At 41.5% G+C, this 17,018-nt stretch overlaps 1 long non-coding RNA gene across 1 annotated transcript in view; it reads left to right on the forward strand.

The window, feature by feature from the left end:
* LOC114026946 overlaps nucleotides 1–17,018 on the forward strand; it is a 141,863-nt gene that overhangs the window by 51,659 nt on the left and 73,186 nt on the right. Inside the window, exon 2 of the long non-coding RNA XR_003567183.1 lies at nucleotides 8,911–9,060. This is a non-coding gene — a long non-coding RNA (uncharacterized LOC114026946). The remainder of the gene's footprint in view (nucleotides 1–8,910; nucleotides 9,061–17,018) is intronic.

A 17,018-nucleotide genomic window follows, 5' to 3' on the forward strand; every position in this document is an offset into this window, starting at 1 on the left:
CTTCTTCTTCTCCTCCTCCTCCTCCTCCTCCTCCTCCTCCTTCTTCTGCTTCTTCTCTCTCTCTCTCTCTCTCTCTCTCTCTCTCTCTCTCTCTCTCTCAGATACTCACCTAGCAGTGGTATTGCTGGATAAAAGGGTGTGCACAATTTTACAGACCTTTCATTATAGTTACAAATCGCTCTTCAGAATGGAGATCCAGAGTGGATCAGTTCATAACTCTACCAACAGCACATTAGTATCCCAGTTTCCCACATCACCTCCAATATTTATCATTTTTCTTTTTTTGATAGGTGTGAGGTGGTACTTCAGAGTTGTTTTAATTTGCATTTCCCTAATGAACAGTGATTTAGAGTCTTTTTCATATGATTATAGATAGCTTTGATTTCTTTGTCTGAAAACTATCTGTTCATATCCTCTGACCATTTATCAATCAGAGAATGACTTATATTCTTATAAATTTGACTTAGGTCTTTATATAATTGAGAAATGAGGCCTTTATCAGAGATACTTGAGGTAAAATTCCTCCCCCCACTTATCTGCTTTCCTTCTAGTTTTAATTGTATTGGCTTTGTTGGTGCAAAAATTATCCATTTACATTTTGTAATCCCCATTATATCTTGTTTGGTCCTAAATGCTTCTCTTATCCATAGATCTGATAGGTAAACTATTCCATGCTCTTCTAATTTGCTTATGGTTATCATCCTTTATGTGTAAACCATGAGCCCACTTTGACCTTATCTTAGAATACAGTGGGAAATATTGGTCTATACCTAGCTTCTGCCATACTATTTTCTAGTTTTCCCACTAGTTTTTGTCCAATAAAGTTTTTGACCCGAAAGCTTGGATCTTTTGGTTTATCCAGCACTAGATTACTATGGTCATTTACTTCTGAATCCTGTGTACCTAGTCTATTCCAATGATCCACCACTCTATTTTTAAGTCAGTACCAGATTGTTTTGATAAATCCTGCTTTATAATATAGTATGAGATCTGGTATTGCAAGGCCACCTTCCTTCACATTTTTTTTCCATTGATTTCCTTGATATTTTTGACTTTTAGTTCTTCCAGATGAATTCTTAAATCATTTTTTCTAGCTCTATCAAATAATTTTTGGTAGTTTGATTAGTATCACACTGAATAAGTAGATTGAGTTAGGTAGAACTGTCATTTTATTATATTGTCTTGGTCTGCTCATGAACAATTGATATTTTTCCAATTGTTTAGATCTGACTTTATTTGTGTGAAAAGTGTTTTGTAATTGTGTTCATGTAGTTCCTGAGTTTATCTTGGCAGGTAGATGCCCAAATATTTTAGTAATAAATTAGAAACACAATTTTTTTTTACCTTTTTATGTTTCTCTTGAATCTTGTATTTTGATAACAAATTTTTATTCAGCTCTGGTCTTTTAATTAGGAATGCTTGAAAATCCTCTATTTTATTAAATATTCATTTCCCCCTGAAGGATTATACTCAGTTTTATTGGGTAGGTAATTCTTGGTTGTTACTCTAACTCCTTTGCTTTCCAGAATATATTCCAAGTCCTCTGGTTCTTTAATGTAGAAGCTGCTAAATCCCATGTAATCTTGACTGTGGCTCCACAATATTTGAATTGTTTCTTTCAGGCTGATGGTAATTTTCTCTTTGACCTGGGAGCTCTGGAATTTGGCTATGCTATTTTCAGGAATTTTCATTTTGGAGTCTCTTTCAGGTGATGATTGGTGAATTCTTTCAATTTCTATTTTGCCCACTCGATATCAGGGATGTCAGGGCAGTTTTCCATGATAATTTCTTGAAATACAATGTCCAGGCTCTTTTTTAAAATTATGGTTTTCAGGTAGCCCAATAATTCTCAAATGATTTCTCCTCAATTCCAGGTCAGTTGTTTTTCCAATGAGAAGATTCACATCTTCTATTTTTTTATTCTTTTGATTTTATCATTTCTTGATGTCTCATGGAATCATTAGCTTCCACTCGTCCAATTCTAAATTTTAAGGAATTATTTTTTTCAGTGAACTTTTGTATCTTTTTCGCAATTTGGCCAATTCTATTATTTAAGGAATTATTTTTTTCAGTGAATTTTTGTACATCTTTTTTCCATTTATATGTGTGTGTTTACCGAGCTGTTGACTCTTTTTTCATGATTCTCTTGCATTACACTAATTTCTTTCCCCATTTTCTTCTATTTCTCTTATTTGCTTTTTTTTAAAGGTATTTATCAAGTTTATTTTAATTCATACATTTCATAGAAAAACAGTAGAAAACACATCCTTGCAGTATGAAAATTCAGGTCTGCACAAATTCTTCTATTTACAGTCAAAGGGAAGTGAGGACATCATTGGCAGTAGCTGCAACTCCTGGTCTGGGGGTCTTTGCAGACACAACTCTGGGCACACTTGGTACGTTCTCCTGGGCAGCAGGAGCAGCAGCTCTTCTTGCTGGAGGCACACTGGCATAATTTGCATTTGCAGGAGCCTGCACAGGTGCAAGAGCCACCATTCTCACAGTTACTTTTGGGGTCCATGGCTAGCAGGTAGATGTCAGGCACGTGGTCCTCACAGCTGAAGGATGACCAGGAGAAAGATGTATTCTCTTATTTGCTTTTTGTTGTTGTTGTTGTTGTTGTTTTTTGTTTTGTTTTTAGGCAATTGGGGTTAAGTGACTTTCCCAGGGTCACACAGCTAGTAAGTGTCAAGTGTTTGGTCTGAGGCCAGTTTGAACTCAGGTCCTCTTGACTTCAGGGCCGGTGCTCTATCCACTGCGCCACCCAGCTGCCCCTCTTATTTGCTTGTAAAAACCATTTTAAAGCTCTTTCAGGAGTTCTTTTTGGGCCTGAGACCAATTTACATTGTTCTTTGAGGCTTCTCATGTAGACATTTTGACACTGTTATTCTCTTCTAAGTTTGTGTTTTGATTCTCACTGTCACCATGGTAACTTTGTATAGTCAAGTTCTTTTTTGTTTTGTTTATTTTGCTTATTTTTCTGCCTATTTTGTAACTTTGTGCTTTTGTGTAAGAGTTGGGCTCTGCTCCTGTACTGTCCCAAGCTTCTTGTACTGGGGCTCAGGGCTTAGCTGCTGGCTTTCACTGGAGGGAGGGGGCTCTTGGCTGGCTTCTACTTGGGGTGGGATTTCCCTGTTGATCTGTCCTGGGCATGGGGCCTTGCTGGTGGCCTATGCTGCGTATGGGGTCTCACTGTGATGCTGATCTGGTCTGGCTTGCCTCTAGGGCTGCCGGCTTGTATGGGGGTAGGGCCTCACTGATGGTTTGCTCTTGGGCTAGGAGCCTTGCTGCAGGCCCCCTGTTTTGTGGTCTGCCACTGCTGTTCCTTTATCGGGCTCCCCTCCCACCTCAGTGAGACAGAATTTTCCTGCTGAGCTGGTAAGCTGCTTCCCTGCTCCTAAATTGGTTCTGAGGAGTTTTTTTTAAAATTTAATTTAGTTTAATTTCTTTTTTAAAATTTTTATTTATTTTTTTTGTTTTCAACATTTACTTCCACAAGATTTTGAGTTCCAAATTTTCACCCAATCTCGCCCCTCCCCCCACCCCAAGATGGCATGCATTCTAAATACCCCTTCCCCTAGTCTGCCTTCCCTTCTATCTCTCCCCCCCCTTCTCTTATCCCCTTCCCCTTCAATTTTCCTGTAGGGCAGGATGGATTTCTGTACCCCATTTCCTGTATTTCTTATTTCCCAGTTGCATGTGAAAACTTTTTTTTGAACATGTGTTTTTAAAACTTTGGGTTCCAAATTTTCTCCCTTCCTCCCTACCCACCCACCCTTATTGATAAGGCAAGCAACTAAATATAGGTTATATATGTGCAGTTTTGCAAAACACTTCCATAGTAGACATGCTGTGAAAAACTAACTCTATTTCCCTTAATCCTTTCCTGCCCACCCATTTATTCTATTCTTTCTTTTGACCCTGACCTTCCTCAGAAGTATTTGCTTCTGATTACTCCATTTCCCAATCTGCCCTCCTCTCTATCATCCCCATACTCTCTTGTCCCCTTCCCCCCCTATTTTCCTGTAGGGTAAGACAGATTTCCACACCCAATTGAGTGTGTATGTTATTCCCTCCTTAAGTCAAATCCTATGAGAATAAGATTAACTCATTCCCTCTCACCTTCCCCCATTTCTCCTCCACTGTAAGAGCCTTTTCTTTTCTGGTTTTTTTTTGTGGGATAATTTACCCCATTCTACCTCTTCCTTTCTCCATTTCCTAGTATATTCCTCTGTCACCCCTTAATTTTATTCTCCAGATATGACCCCTTCATTTTCAACTCACCCTGTACCCTCTATCTATCTATTTATATCTCTATATACATACATATAATTTTTTCCCCTCCAACTACCCTAATACTGACAAAGGTCTCATGAGTTACAAATATCATCTTTCCATGCAGGAATGTAAACAGTTCAACTTTAATAAGTCTCTTATGATTTTCTCTTTCCTGTTTACCTCTTCATGTTCCACTCGAGTCTTGTATTTGAAAATCAAATTTTCTATTCAACTCTGGTCTTTTCATAAAGAGTGCTTGAAAGTCCTCTTTTTCACTGAATGACCATTTTTTCCCCTGCAGGATTATACTCAGTTTTGCTGTGTAGGTGATTCTTGATTGTAATCCTATCTCCTTTGCTCTCTGGAATATTATATTCCATGCCCTGTGGTCCCTTAATGTAGAAGCAGCTAAATCTTGTGTTATCCTGATTGTGTTTCCACAATACTTGAATTGTTTCTTTCTGGCTGCTTGTAATATTTTTTCCTTGACCTGGGAACTCTGGAAGTTGGCTATAATATTCCTAGGAGTTTTCCTTTGGGGATCTCTTTTGGGAGGAGATCGGTGGATTCTTTCAATTTCTATTTTGCCCTCTGGTTCTAGAATATCAGGACAGTTTTCCTTGATCATTTCTTGAAAGATGATGCCTAGGCTCTTTTTTTGATCATGGCTTTCAGACAGTCCAATAATTTTAAAATTCTCTCTCCTGGATGTATTTTCCAGGTCAGTTGTTTTTCCAATGAGATATTTCACATTGTTTTCTAATTTTTCATTCTTTTGGATATGTTTTACAGTGTCTTGATTTCTCATAAAGTCACTAGCTCCCAATCACTCTATTCTAATTTTCAAGGAAGTATTTTCTTCAGTAAGCTTTTGGACTTCCTTTTCCATTTGGCCAATTTTGTTTTTTAGGGCATTCTTCTCCTCATTGGCTTTTTGGACCTCTTTTGCCATTTAGGTTAGGCTATTTTTTAAGGTGTTATTTTCTTCAGTATTTTTTTGGGTCTCCTTTCACAAGTTGTTGACTTGTTTTTCATGATTTTCTTGCATCACTCTCAGTTTTTCCTCTACTTCTCTTACTTGCTTCTCAAAATCCCTTTTGAGCTCTTCCAAGGCCTGGGACTGATTCATATTTTTGTTGGAGGGTTTGGATGTAGGAGCTTTGGCTTTGTTGTCTTCTTCTGATTATGTTTTGATCTTCTTTGTCACCAAAGTAAGATAATATAGTCTGACTCTTTTTGTGCTGCTTACTCATGATCCTGGGAGTTTTAAACTCTTTGTTAAGGTAAAAGTCTGCTTCCAATGTGAAGAGTGTACTGTCCCAAGCTTCAGGGGTTCGTACAGCTGTTTTCAGAGGTACTTCTAGGGACCTGTAAATTTTCAGTTCTTCCAAGGTGGTATGATAAGGGGCAAGGTGTTTTCTCTCCCCCACCACAACAAGCTTCACCACACCAGTGTTCCTCCTCGCCCCAGGACTGCCCCTCAGAAATGCGACCCAGATCCAAGCACTAGTATAGCAAGAGATTCCTGCCTCAGCACTGGCAAAGAGATCCCTGCAATCCCCTTCTGATCAGCCACTTGATTCCCCCTCAGTCTGTGGGCCAGAAGCTCAGGAAAAAGCCGTGGCCCCGGGCCGTGCTTGAGACTTGCAGCTGAGACCTAGCTCCTCTCTCACCGCAGTCACAGACATTTCCCACTGACCTTCTAAGTTGTCTTTGGTGTCTGTGGGTTGAGAAGTCTGGAAACTGCCACAGCTGCCTGAGATTCAGCCCTCTGAGGCCTGCTCCAGGGTTGCTACAGTCTGTACATCCACGCTGAGCTGTGCTCCTCTCCCCGCCCAGTGAGATATACCTTTCTGATCAACTATCCCGGCTGTCTTTGGCTGGAAATTTGTTTCACTCTGTATTTTTGTGGGTTCTGCTGCTTTAGAATTTGTTTAGAGCCATTTTTTATAGGTATTTGGAGGGCTTTGGGAGACAGCTCAAGACAGTCACTGCTTTCCCTCCGCCATCTTGGCTCCACCTCAAGACCTCCCTGAGCAGTTTTTCAAGGTTGTTTGGAAAGGAATTTGGGAAGGCTTCAGGGAGGGCCTTTCTCATTCTGCCATCTTGGCACCGGAAGTCTGATCTGGGCCTTTTTAAGACCAAAAATCAAGGCATGGAAAGAACAATTATGCACAGACATATGAGAAATGAAAACCAAATAAAATCCCTCATCAACTCCGCACAACTGCTAGGCTGGAAAAGTGCTGAGTTGTGGCTCCTTCCCTAGAATGTTCAACTCAGCACTTTCTCTGCCTGATTCAGTCTAGGACTAGGCTGAGGTTGGTCAGTACTCCCAGACCTATTTCCCACAGGAGTATCTCTCCTCAACCTCATGGCCCTAACATACCTCCCTCCACTTCCAGCAGAGTTAGAACTAGGCATTGTTATGCCTGGGGATAAATCCAGTTGGGCTGAGGGTGGCAGTCCAAAGGACAATCAGTGGGGAGTTGGGGGTGGGAAGGAAGCTGTTGTAGAATAGTCTAACTGGAAGGAGGTGGTAGAAGAGGCAAGGAACAAAGTCCAAACACAGGTGCAGTTGCATTGAGTGGCAGGCAGCATGACCCCTGCAAGTGTTAGCAGGGATGGGGAGTGGAATTGAAAGTGACATGATTGAAACATGACCTGCAGCTCAGAGATATTAGTACCTGGGGCTGGCTAGGATGGAGACAGGAAATGTGGGGGTGGATAACCATGGGGAAGAGGCTTGGTTCTGCCTCCCCACTGAAGAAGTGGAGTTCTAGTTGTTGGAATCCTAGTGCAAAGTTTCCAGTCTCTTCATTCTAGCACTCTGTAGGGGGTCACAAATCGCAGACAATTTAGCAAAAAGAGATCTCAGAGATCATTGAGCCTAATGCCTTCCTTTTACAGAAGAGGAGATGAGCCCAGAGAGGGGGAAGGACTTGCACTTAGTAAGTGGCTGGGGTTAAGATGAGTGGGTGGGATTAGTAGGAGCTGGGATTCAAACTCAAGGTTTGCAGGTTTTCCTACTCCAACTGTAATTCCCTATGAGATATCAACTGGTCCTACTTCTCTATTGCTTTATAGTTTCTGAAGGTCATGGATGCAAATGTTCCCATGCCCATTTTGTAGGTGAGACTCAGATGGGAAGTAGCTTTTATGTGGTCACTTGGCTGGTGAGGATCAGAGCTTGGATTCCATTCCCGGTCTTCTGGCTCCAAGTATGGTATCTGTGGACTTCTATTTTGGGATCTGGTTGTCATCCTCTAATGTCACCATGGTACAGGAGAAAGATCATTGACTTTGGAAGCAAAATGCTGGAGATTGAGGTCTAGTTCCAATACTACCTTGCTGTGTAATTCTGGTTAAGTCATTCAAGTCAGTCTCTCAGAGACTCAGTTTCCTCTTTTGTAAAATAGAGACACTATTACATTATCTCTTTCTGGGGGTTGTTGTTGATGTTAATTATAGTATTAACAACATTTTTGGTATTTTTTAGACAATTAAATGTCCTGGGGCTCACACAGTTGAAGAGAGAGAATACAGAATGTTCAAAGGAAATATCATCTGCAAGAGAGGCTTAAGGTCAGAGGATTTGGGTTTGAATTGTCACTAATGATTGTGTGACCTTTGTTAATAATAATAGCTGACCTTAAGGTTTGCAGAATGCTCTATATCCGTTATCTCATCAACAGCCAGATCCCAAACTCGAAGTTTATAGACCTAGAATCTAGTCCTAGCTTTGCCATGAATTCTCTGTGTGACCTTGGACAAGCACCTTGCCCTCTCTGGGCCTCAGCTTAATACTCTGTAATATGACAGGGCTGAGGGGGAAACTCTTTGTTCCTAGTCTAGGGCTTTCCATGCCCAATGGAATGGCCTCAATGATTTTCCAGTGGATTGATGGATTGCACACCTTATTTAAAATCTCTGCATGGGACCCAAAGGATACATGGGGCTCAGAAGAAATATCTAGGACTGGTGTGAGAAAGGGCTTTTTGTGAAGCCACCAAAGCCAGACATTGCTTAAGGTTGAGCATCCAAGTTGGAGCTGTCATTCTTGGAAGGAACCCAAGCCCCTGGGGTGAGTTTCTTGGAATTTAGGCCATATTTGCTCCCTCCTACTTCTCCCCTCCCCCCAAAGGACATTCTCCTTTTCCAAAAGACAAATAACCTATTGGTCCTCCCCTATGTTCCTTAGACTGGAGCCTACAATCCTAGGTTGTATTCCATGGAATATGTGTGGGAATGGCACTATATGGCTTATCCTATAAAGGACATGCTGAGTTTCTCCGATAGCTTCTGGGGACACATATGACTCAGTATTGAAAGGCTTGGTGCTTTTAGATGACAAAGAAATCCCTTTCTTGGCCACAGAGCAGGAAGGGTTGCTGATTCAGTGAGCTTTTAAAGCTGAAACTCCTCTTCTCTTTCCAGATAATGAGCATAGCAGGAATCTTTGAGTCTCTCCCTGAAGGATTGAGATGGGATGTGGTTGGTATTCTTCCTTCATCTGGGCAGAAATGTTGAACTGTGAACACATGGTAGCAGCATGTGTGTGGCCTTAGGCAAGCCTGAGCTTGATCTGTGGGCCCTTAGCTACTGTTTCTGTTTTATTTCTTTCCTGATTAGAGATGACCAAATGGCATTCCCAAGATGATTGTATCCAGCCTTGGAAGCAACCTTGGGAGCTCAAGAGTTCTGGAGATCCTGGGTCCTTTGTTTGGAGCCGACTTGCAGCTGAGGGGAGTTTCTGCATCAGAGAGGTTAACTACCAACGGGGTAAGGAGCTCAGCTCCTGACTGGGCTAGTAAGAAGACTTGTACCTAGAGGGAATTGTTTGGACAGTGCAGAGACAAGGTGAAATATAAAAATGGCTATTCAGCAATCTCATAAATTGCTTTATGTTTTGATGGTTTTGTCTCAACCTCTCAGGAGAGTATAATAGTAGTTATAAGTTATTATTGTTGCTTCTTTGTTTTCTGTCAATGCACACTTGTGAGTCTTTTGTGTTTAGAAGAAATAAATAGCTGTCCTATATGTACACTGAATGCTTTTCTATTCCTCCCTTTAAAGGGACTTTAAATACAAGCCAAAACCTAAACTTTAAATAATTTCCCCCAAGGCTTGAAGACAGCTAGGTGGTAAAGTAGATAGAGAACTGGCCTGAGGTCAGGAGGACATGAGTTCAAATCTAGCCCCAAACACTTACTAACTGTATGACCCTGGGCAAGTCACCTAACCCTGTTTGCCCCAGTTCAGCCTCTCATCTATAAAATGAGCTGGAGAAGGAAATGACAAACCACTTCAGTGTCTTTGCCAAGAAAACCCAAAATGGGGTCATGAAGAGTCAGACACGACTGAAACAACTCATCAACAAAACAGACCTTATAAAGAATCAGGGAGTACGAGAAAAGAGCCTGGCTCTTCTTTTTAGGTGTCAAACTCCTCTGGTCTGTGACCGAATGCATCCAGAGTCGAGAGGAGGGACCCCTTAGTAGAGAGGGAGAAGGATTAGCATCCTAGACCCTTGTGTCCAACCTCAGGTATTATTGTTGCTCTAGGATCTCAAGATTGGCAGGGTTGTCAAGAGGAGAGTGACCAGTTCATGAAATATGCCAATCAGTTGAAGGAACTGGGGATGTTTAGCCTAGAAAAGGGAGGATGTAGAGTGGGATGTGCTCACTGCCTGCAAGCTGCTGAAAGGCTGCCACGTATGTCAAAGCAAATAAACTGAATCACTCAGCATTGTATTTAGGACTCTGATCTATTAGGAATACATATTTATGAGTTATATCAAGTACGGTTCAGGAGAAAGAAATGAGAGAGGCCAAAGACTTGTAGATTATACAGAAGCCTTGCACCTCTATGTCATGAACACTTTCCCCAAAAAAATTGGTAGGCACTGGACATGGTAAGCAGAAAATAATCTCACTAAAAATGAAAATGACTACATTCTGACAGACATGACTTATTATGAATGTAGGAATTATCCTTAAGTCAGCTGTCTGCGCACAGTAAGACTATTGAGTTGTCAGAGCTAAGGCCAGAATTTAAAATAAACAAGAAGGACTACTCATGATAAAAAGATACGACATACAAATGAGAGTCAGCCCTTAATTATTTGAACAAGCAGTTGAAATTTTTTAAAAAGGCAAATGGATAGAAATGGCATTGTCACCGACTATTATAATTTCATCCAGAAGTTAAACCAATATAAACTAATTTCTACAATAAAGAGAACAAATGAGCCCAGAAAGCACACTAGTCAGAAAACATTTGCCTTACTTGCCAAATGGAGAGTGATGGCTGCCAAAAGATACAGTAGATTATAGTTTTATGTATGTGTGCTTATACATGCATATATATACATATAGAGAGAGCTTGTCATTATATACATATACATATATGTATATATACACACACATAAACATTTTTCAAAGCACCTACTATGTGCCAAGCAATGTGCTAAGTGCTAGTATTTATACAGTGCTTTAAAGTTTACAAAGCATTTTACAAATATTATCCTCACAACAACCTTGGGAGGTAAACACTATTATCATAACCATTTTGCAGATGAGGAAATTGAGGCAGACAGTGGTGAAGTGACTTGTCTAGGGTCACACAACTAATAAGTGTCCAAGGCTGGATTTGAACTCAGTCTTCCTGACTCCAGGTCCAGCATTCTACCCACTGTGCCACCAAGTTGCTGTAGAATATAAAGTCATCCTTAAAATCTTACAAAGAAGGATAATAGATGCTCATGAGCAGTACTGACTCAGAAAAAAGAGAGAAGCAGTGTAAGGCAAAACCATTTTAGAGAAAGTTTGGCAAGGGATCCAACTTAGCAAAGTCATCCCAAGGGCATTTGAGGATGAAAATGGAAAGAGGATGACAAACAGAAGAAAAATGGAAAAGATTTGTAAAAACGATTGCAACAAACTGTTTTCTCCTTTACGGACTGTGGCTCCACCATACTTAGACCCTAATGTTAGAGTCCCTGAGGTAATTAGAAAGGATGTAGAGATGGCACTAAAGAGAACAAAAATGAGGAAAACATGCTTGTTTGGATCAAGTCTATACATACAAGAAATCTGTGCCAGAGGTGATAGAATTTTGATGTCACAGAGAGACCAATATACAAGGTCTCTAAAGGAGGAGAATATACCAATGGCATGGAAAAAAAGATCTCAGAAATTATGATGCCAAAAAATGATGACCAAGAGAGCATCCAAAAATACTAACCTATCTGCATAATCTCCCATCTATCCAAAATCTTTATGAGGGTCATCTATACACAAATTGAGGGCATCCTTTATGAAGCTATTAGTCATGAACAAGAAGGCTTTTGCAAATGATATTCAACAATGGACCACATCTTTATCATGTCATAGTTGCCTGAAAGATGTAGAGAACATAAGATCCCACTGAGATTTTTGGTTGGATATTTTGAAAATAAATAAATACTGGGTTATTTTGCAACAAAGTATCTCTCATCCATATATTATCATCTTTTGGAATTCCTTGGAAGACGTAACAATGGGAATGACCTTGTTCAATGATCCTCTTATAATAAATGTCAGGAGAGATATAAAACAGGGGTACCATGGGGACTGCAATGATGGAGGATACCTGGTACCGAGTCCAGGAAGGATTCTCTGGGGATGGTGAGGTCCTCCAGATGTTCCACTTTGTGAATGACATTACATGGATTGCACTCAAGCACCCATCACAGAGCCTCGTGCAATAATCTGTACTCAATGTAGAGTTTGGCCTGTCTATCCACACAGGAAAGATCAAGTGGATGGAGAATGTCTATGTAATACCCACATTTCAACCTATGAGTGGACACCCTATAGAGATTGTCCAATAGTATGTGTATCTTGGACAGACAATACAACGAGCTGGGCCCAGAGTTGAAAATGAAGAGAGTGGGCTGGATTGCTTTAGGGAAATTGCATGGTTCTTTGACTGATCCCAAGCCTCCCATGAAATCAAAGGCCCATCTTTTCAATATGAACATTTTACTGGTCTCACCATATGCCAGCAATGGAACATCACAGTCACCTAAGAACTAAAGTTGAGAGAGGGTGTTAGAGAGGCACATGTTTTTGAGCAGGCTGGAACATATAACCAAGGAGAAACTCTGAAGAACAAGAGTGAAGGAGGTCATCAGGGAACTGTATGACAGAAAGAGAAGATGAGCTGGTCCCATGGCAAGAGCAAGAGATGATGAGTGGATGCCCAAAAACCTCTACTAGTACCCTTGTGATGTTGAAAGAAAGCAAGGAAGGTCCACATGTTGCTTGGACCCCTCATGTCAAAATGTTGGGAGGACATGTATGAGAGTCGCATAGGACAGGTTGCTATCCACATCATGAGAAGGAATTCCTGAATCAATGAAATGACAGATCTATTTTTGTATTTGACTACAAATATTTGATCGAAGGATGCAACAACAATCCCTTACCAACTAAAATTCCTAGTTCTCTAGAACAAAAAAAAACCTGGGAGTTCTAGGCCCTATCCAGGCACTACTAGAGAATTCTAGAATTCTAAACAATTTCCTTTGACCACAAAGCTTGTGTTAGTTTCCAATAGAGAATAAAGTGATTATCTAATGGAAAGCGTAAACAAGGTAAAGATATATTGGTAGTGACGGATCATGACAAGTTAAGGACTCAGGACATGGAAAAGGTATTTAAATCGCAAAGACTCCAAATAATATTAAATTATGAAAATGGTCTGAATGATATCTGGTCACCTTCCAGAGTGCCTGGAGTGTCCTGGTGCCTTGGAGCAAATGCTGGTATTGGCACCCAGGTATTTTACCTTGATCCACACCTAGTGGCATATTAAATCAGCTAAAGCATTAGGGTCTTTTAAGTTCTAATTTACTTAGAAGTTTGAGACTTGAAACATTTTGTTTCTTCACATGGAAGAAGAAATAGACTCTTTCTAGTTAGTCCCAGAGGACTGGACCAGAAGAGGCAGATTTAGGCTGGAAAATCAGAGAAAGTATTTCCCAGTGAGAGCTGTTGCCAAACAGATGGACCTCCTCTGGACATTGCAGGTTCTTTGTCCCTGGAGGTCCCCAAGCTAAGGCTAGATGAGCATTGGTCTGGGGCGCTGTACAGAGGATCCTTGTTCAGGCATGGTTGGACTAGAGGGTCCCATGCACTCTGAGATTCAATGACCTGAAAGTTCATTTGATCCAGGCCAATTGAGCAATCTATTGGGTGGTCCCCGATGCTGCATGAAATGCCTCTTATTCTGGGCAGTGGACATCTGTTTGAAATTCTCCTCCAAGTCCTTGCCTCCTCGGATGCTGGGGAGCAGGGACGTTTTGTTCAGTTACTCAGCAACGCAGCAAATATTTGAGCCAGCCGGGCCTGTTTACACTCCAGTCAGCTTATCAGACTCTTTAGACATGAGGCAACTTTTCTTGTTTTTCTTTTCTTTTTTTTTTTTAATCTGGGAGCTTAGCAAAAATAGCCCAATGTGGGAGTGGGAGGGAGAAAGGGTTTAGCAACTTGGCTGAACCCTTCTAGGACATGTTAGTTGAAAGAATTACTATTTACGGCCCTAAGTGGGTGAGGACGGCAGGAATGTCACTTGTAGGGGTGGAGAGAAGGTTGTGTTGACTGATGATGGTTTCTCTCAGGCTTCCCGGGCGTTCCAAAAGAAAGATTGAAGGCAGTCCAAAAAAACCTCAGGGGTAGAAGATCTCAAGGAGCACTTGAGTGGTGGAGGTGGAGTGTGTGTGTGTGTGTGTGTGTGTGTGTGTGCGCACGTGCGCGTGCGCGTGTGCACACTCACATGCTAGGGAAGGGTTGCTTACATGTAGTGACCAGTATTTAGCTTACATGTAGTGACCAGTATTTAACTATGATCCTAGACCCTACTTTTCTTCCCCTCAGGCCCCACTTATAAATTTAAGCTTTTCCCATCCTTCTTCCTCTCCCCTCGAATTGAATGGAAAGACAGTGAGAGTTCAAGCTAATGTGAAATGCTTGCATATGGTGGGTAGGACTCTGGGCCAGAAGACAGATGAAATGATAGAACAGAAAGAGAACATTATTTCCAATCCCATTTCTGCTGCATCTTACCTGTGTAAACCTTGACAAGCTGCTTTATCTCTCTGGGCACCAGATTGCCCATCTGTGAGATGATGGTTGGACAAGGGCAGGGCTCCTGTACCTTTTCTGTGCTATGTGGCAGTCCTCGGGAGCCTATGCATAGATACCTCCTCAGAACCATGTTCTTAAATGCATAAAATACAAAAGATTACAAAAGAAACCAATCATGTTGAAATACAGTCATCAAAATATTTTTTAACAAAGTCCCAGACTCCGGGTTAAGAATCCCTGCATGAGATCATCTCTAAGGTGTCCTGCAGCTCTGAATCCTGGTGTTTCTCCTTAAGGGCTGTGATTTTTGTTCTTTTGGCTGGGTTTGTGATTTCACTGGCGTGAGGAACTGCAGGTGATGAAAACCTTTTACTAATGAGGACATACAACTTGTTTAGAGAGTTGTCATGTCCCTAAGAGGTTGACTGATCCCTGCAGGGTCACACAGCTAGGTCAGAGGCAGACCTTGAACCCAGACCTTTCTGACACCAAGGCAATCTGTCTATCCACTCCACCAAGATATGCCTTTAAACATTAGCTTCCCTAGCTCTGGGTAAATTGTTTTACATGACATCATATGTATAATGGGTATAGTGTTTCTTGCCTTTTCAGTAGGTGGAGGAGGGGGCAGAGGGAGGGAGAAAATTTGGAACTGAAAATAAAAATAAAATAAAAAAAAAAGAATGAACATTGGGTAAATTGTTTAATGAGAAGCAGTGTGGAATAGCTGATAGAATACCAACCTTGGAGTCGGGTAGAACTGGGTTCAAGTTTGGCTTCTGACACTATGTTTGACCTTGGGCAAGTCATTTAAACTCTCCATACCTCCAAGCCAATCTCTAATAATAATACTAGCTCATGGAGAGTTTTAAGGTTTGTGTAGCCCTTTCCATATGACATCTATTTGATTCTTATAACAATGCTGTGCTGGAAATACTATTATTTCCCCTATTTTACTGATGAGGAAACTGAGGCAGACAGAGAATAAGTGCCCAGGGTGACACAGATAGTAAAGTCCTGAGGCAGGATTTGAACTCAGGACTCTCTGACTCCAAGCCCAGCTCTTAAGCCTATAAAAAGCAATTCCGGTGCCAATAAGAATTGGTAGAGGAAGGTTTCTCAAATATGTAATAGGATCCTCCAGAAAGAAATCTTTAAACTCCTCAGAGCATCCGTTTCATGATCTATAAATTGGTGCTAATAAGGCGCATCCTCTGTACCTCACTGGGGCCTTGTGAGGGAAGTGTTTCCTTTGACGTGGCAGATCCTAGAAGCCTGAGGTGCTCTTGTGCCTTGGATAGAAGGGGGACGTGGATGGCGCTTGGGCTGTGACACACTCTCACCCTCCTCTCCATGGGAATTTGCGTAGACCTGGGCTCCAGCTCTCATTAAATCCCTTGCCCCTCTCAAAGGCCCTTCTGTGGGAAACAAGACACTTCCTCCACTAGCTTCAAATTGCCAATTCCAAGCCCATTTTTACAGCTGCAGTATTCCAAGAGCACTATTTAAAAAGCAAGAGATCTAATCTTTTTTCCATCCTGCCAGATCGTTTCTGTGTAAAATCAAATATTTCCATTCTCCGCCTTGTGCTTAATATACTCATCTCTCCCTCTCTCCTTACGTGATTCCACCCCTCCTCCATTCTTCCCTCCCCACCTTCTTTGCCTTTTACTTCCCTCCTGCAGGGGCTCTGGGGAATGTTATGTATGAAATTATTTTGTAAAAATCCAATAAAAATTTTAATCAGGTCAACATCATTACAGGAAAAGGAAATGATGGATCTTCTGTGATGCAGAAAAAATGTAAAGGAGAAAAACCTTCCTTCCCTCCTACCCGTGCACAAATCCATCTTCAAGGAGTGGTGTTCATGCCCACTTGGTGGGGCTCTGACCCATTCAGCAGCCACTTTCACAACCTCCTGGGCTCTTTGGGCTCACAAGCTGTATACCCCTTCAGCTCCTCTCAGCTGTGGCCATGGTTTCTCAGCTTCCTTCTGAGGTTTTTGTCCCCTCACTGCTCCCACAGGCAAAATAAGGTCCCCAAATCATCAAGACAGTGAAAGAGCACTGGACTTAATGTCAGAAAAAGATGCAATGGGGAAAAACTCATTTCTCCCCCCCCCCATTTACAGATTTGCTCCTACGGAAGGCAAGGGACCTCAGGACAGAGAATGCTTGGAACGTAGAATGTCAGAGTTGGAAGAGACCTTAGAACAAAGAATGTTACAACTGGCACCTTAGAAAAAGATGAGAGCTGGGAGACCCCTAGAATATGGAACATGGAATGTAAGATCTGGGGGAGACAGTACAACATAGATTATCCGAGATGAGGTGGACCATGGAACACAGAACAGAGAATATTAGAGTCATCTAATGTGAAAGCAGGGCCCTGGAAGAAGATGTTCTATCTTCCAAGGGTCTTCTGTTCTGAGCTGAGAGGACTCAGAACATAAAACGTCAGAAGTGGGAAGGACCTTGAAACATACAATACAGAAAGTCAAAGCTAGGAAGGACTATGGAATGCAGAACAGAGAATATTAGGGTTGGGATGATCATAACACAACATGTGAGGGCTGGGAGGGACCTCAGAACACAGAACACATGTGAGGGC

The sequence above is a fragment of the Vombatus ursinus genome, unplaced genomic scaffold (assembly GCF_900497805.2).
Source record: "Vombatus ursinus unplaced genomic scaffold, bare-nosed wombat genome assembly UNPS02014847.1, whole genome shotgun sequence".
Classification (NCBI taxonomy): domain Eukaryota; kingdom Metazoa; phylum Chordata; class Mammalia; order Diprotodontia; family Vombatidae; genus Vombatus; species Vombatus ursinus.